We start from the raw sequence: 4,027 nt of genomic DNA, 5'->3' as shown, positions 1-4,027 counted from the left end.
AGGTCTAGGAGGATGAGGGTGGCGGTCTCTTCTCGGTCGAGTAGGGTTAGGATGTCATCTGTGGTGGCGAGGAGGGCAGTCGCAGTGCTGTGGTTGATCCTATAAATATATATACATTTATTTTACTATCCTAACAAATAATATACATTTTTCCTTACACTGTAATAAAACATGCAGCAATTCAATAAATATCAAATGAACTATTAAAAAAATAAAATAAAAATAAAGTTAAGTTATATTCTTTATTTACAGCACCCTATAGATAATTTTATAAATCTCCCCCAAATGCCACCAACATCATTTGTGATATACTTTATTAAAAAATAAAGATGGTAGCATCTTTATTTTTTATGTAAAAAAAAATGCAAAAAGAAGGTTTTGGTGTCTAAATTGAGGCATTAAAAGTGCTTTTACATTGCAGTCTATGTGATCTGTGTGTTACCAGTAAATATATATGTATATGCTTATATACATATATATATGTATGTGTTAATATGTGTATATACATATATGAACACATAGATAAATATGTATATAGGCATATACATATATATTTACTATTTGCTGACATCAAAGTGCAAGGTTCTCTGACTGCCTGAGAACGAGGCTGTTATTGAAGCATGAGGAAGCGCGCTATCGCCAGCACAATGCTTCCTAGCAATGCAAGCAAACACAAGGTCTGGAGTCAAATTTTTGAAACAAAAAATAAGCCTGTGGGTTGCAGAACACCTGCTAAATGGCAGCAGAAGTGAGGAAGACCAGCTGTGTGTGGGCAGAGACAGGGGGTAGGCTATGGGGAGACTGAGTTCTGCAGTAAGGTAGACTAAAGACAAAGCTGTATGACAAAGAAAAAAATGATTGTCTATGAAAACTGTACATCTTTTAAAGGGAAACATAATTGAGAGCTCAAACTATAAGAAGTAGAGACTATTTTCTTCAAATAACAGATCACATCACTAGAATTGATTTATTTACATTTTATATATTTCACCCCTTAACGACCAGTGCCGTACCATGTACAACTGCAGTCCTGGGCTTCTCTCTGCCGTGATCTCGCTCAAAATAGTGAAATCGCGCTATTTCTGCATGCCCAACGAGCAGTGGTGCCGATCATTGGTTGGTGGGAGTGTAAGAAGGGAGGCTGGAGGGGCCGGGAGGAGGGCAGGACCACTATGCCACGCAACAAAGAAGGAAAAAAAAAATGAAGTGAGGGGGAAGGAAGGAGGAATGGAAATGATGGGGATCCTATGTTGGATCCATTGTGGGAAAGGGATCTGGGAGGGGGGTAGGGTATGGTAAAGGGATCTGGGAGGGGGTAGGGTAATGAGGGGGGGCAGCTACACTACAGACACTACTAGCACTTAATATATATTGTTATGAGACATACTGATGAAATACGAGCGTATCTTAGCCTAAAACAATCTAATTGATGGTATCCGATAGAGCAGCAATTTAAAAAAAAAATCCAATTTACTTCCATTAACAAAATGTGCTCTGTCTTTCTAGATTTACACGCACGCACCAGGGACTAATGGCCGGAAGTGATCCAGCGATGGGCCACCCACCCACCTCCCTGCAGCTGCTCCCACCCACCAACGATCGGCACCATCGCTGGCCAATGCAGAGAGGGCCACAGAAAAGGTATTGTAGAGATGCCTCAATATCAAGGCATCACGGTAATACCTTGAAAGTGAATGGAAGTGATCAGGATTGCTTCCATCCACTTTAAAACCCTGACGACGTACATCTCTGTGTAAAACAAACAGTTACACACGTATGAAACTTGCTAAATGTATACAGATTTGTAGGCTGAAGGTTTATACATTGTATCATGTAGGTGAGCTCATATTTAAGTGCTAGCTAGACAAGGCTATGGTTAAAACAGGGATTTTACACCATAAAATATGACTCCCCTATTGTTGGTAGCCCTTATTTAAAACCCCTATAAAAATGTTTGAAGTAAAATAATGTTAATAAGTTATCGCCTTATCTGTGAGAGAATGTAAAATAGTTTCCTACCAACAACTATCCCTTTAAGGGGTTCAACTTATTGCATTGCAAAGTATTGCTGGCCTCTGGCACACAATTGGTTTAAAGGGATATGAAACCCAACATTTTTCTTTCATGTTTTAGATAGAAAATACAATTCGAAACAATTTTCCAATTAATTTCAATGATCAAATTTGCTTCATTCCTTTGGTATTCTTTGTTGAAGGAGCAGCATTGCACTGCAAGAAGCTAGCTGAACACATTGGATGAAACAATGGCAAGAGGATATATGTGCAGCCACCAATCAGCTTCTAGCGACTGGCAGGGCACGGATGCTCCTGAGACTACCTAGGTATGCTTTTCAACAAAGGATACCAAGAGGACAAAACAAAATAGATAACAGAAGTAAATTAGAAATTTGTTTAAAATGGTATGCTATATCTGAAACATGAAAGCAAATTCCCTTTAAGAGAATAACCACTCCATGGTGCTTTCAGGAACACACTCCCTTACTCACATGCGCCTCATAGACATAACCTCACTCACATTTCAATAAGAATGTAATAGTAACTGGAGAAGCCATTACAGTTTTGGTGACTCACGCAGACACACATAATGAGGCTTATTTATCAAATGTCTGTCGGACCTGATCTGCCAGTGCAATACGCTCTCCGTATTCAGCATTGCACCAGCAGCTCTTGTGAGCTGCTGGTGCAACGCCGCCCCCTGCAGATTCTCGGCCAATGGCCCGCCAGCAGGGGGGTGTCAATCAAACCGATTGTACTCGATCGGGTTGAATTGTGACGATTCCTGTCTGCCACATCAGAGCAGGCGGACAGGGTTAGAGAGCAGCGGTCTTTAGACCGCTGCTTCATAACTGCTGTTTCTGGCGAGTCTGAAGACTGGCCAGAAACAGGGGCCCACAAGCTCCATACGGAGCTTGATAAATGGGCCTCAAAGCATGCAATTTTAAAATATTTTCTGATTTACTTCTATTATCAAATTTTCTTTGTTCTCTTGGTGTCTTCTGTTGAAAAGCAGAATGTAAGTCCAGGAGCATGCACATGTCTCAAGTACTATATTGCAGTAGTTTTGCAAGAATGTTATCCTTTTGCAAGAGCACTAGATGGCAGCACTATTTCCAGCCATGAAGTGCTCCAGACCCCAACCTAGGTATCTTTTCAACAAAGAATATCATGGGAACGAAGTAAATTCGATAATTGTATGCTCTGTCTCAATCACAAAATAATGTATTTGGGTTTCATATCCCTTTAATAGCTATTATAATAATCACATTTACTTTATGAGGACTACATCATAGGGCCCCATAATAGTGGTAAGGCCACAGAAACTCACAATGAGGACGCGAAATCTCGACTCTAAGACCTGATATACCTGTCTGTGAGACTTTTTAGTTTTCAATTAGCAATAATCGTGCCCTGGATGAACCTCATTGGATACAATATTGCCACTTTGCAAAGCTCTGTGAGCGTTAAACCATCAGACGTAAGTCTGTCCAGTGTTGCTTACAGTGATAAGTTCCCAAAATCTCAGTGAGCGCCTTAGTGACTGGGATGCATTGCGCATTCTCATCAAACCTTATATCATTATATTATATAAAGAAATCAATTTACTTACTCAAAAGTCATCCATCTGGAATGTATTCATTCTCAAAGACGATATATTGGAGAATTCCTCAGGATAAATTTATCCCTGCCAGGAAATGCGGCAAACACATTGGTGATTTTAACATTAGTTAATTTAATTAATTCCCTTTAAAAGAATGAAAATGTATTTTACTGTCTTATGACAGCTCTGGATTTGTGAAGAAAAAAAGGTCAACAAAAGTGCAGACAATCACCCACAGGTTGTAGGGAATTCCTTACATTGCTTAGTAATTTTGAAAGGCAAAAGACAGTCCTTTTGCCCATAGATCAGACTGCAGAATGTTGTGGGGCTGATTCGGGGAGATCACTTGATTATCAGCTGAAGCAGAATGGACGGTGCTAATGTTGGTTTGAAAATGTTGGCATGTTTA

At 39.8% G+C, this 4,027-nt stretch overlaps 1 pseudogene; it reads right to left on the bottom strand.

Annotated features, from left to right (window-relative positions):
* Nucleotides 1–3,315: 3,315 nt before the first annotated feature.
* LOC128661858 (uncharacterized) lies at nt 3,316–3,472 on the bottom strand (annotated as a pseudogene).
* Between the last annotated feature and the right edge of the window lie 555 nt (nt 3,473–4,027).

The sequence above is a fragment of the Bombina bombina genome, chromosome 5 (assembly GCF_027579735.1).
Source record: "Bombina bombina isolate aBomBom1 chromosome 5, aBomBom1.pri, whole genome shotgun sequence".
NCBI classification, from domain to species: Eukaryota; Metazoa; Chordata; class Amphibia; order Anura; family Bombinatoridae; genus Bombina; species Bombina bombina.
Note: the sequence above shows the minus strand (reverse complement) of the source record. Positions and strands in the feature narration are given on the sequence as shown.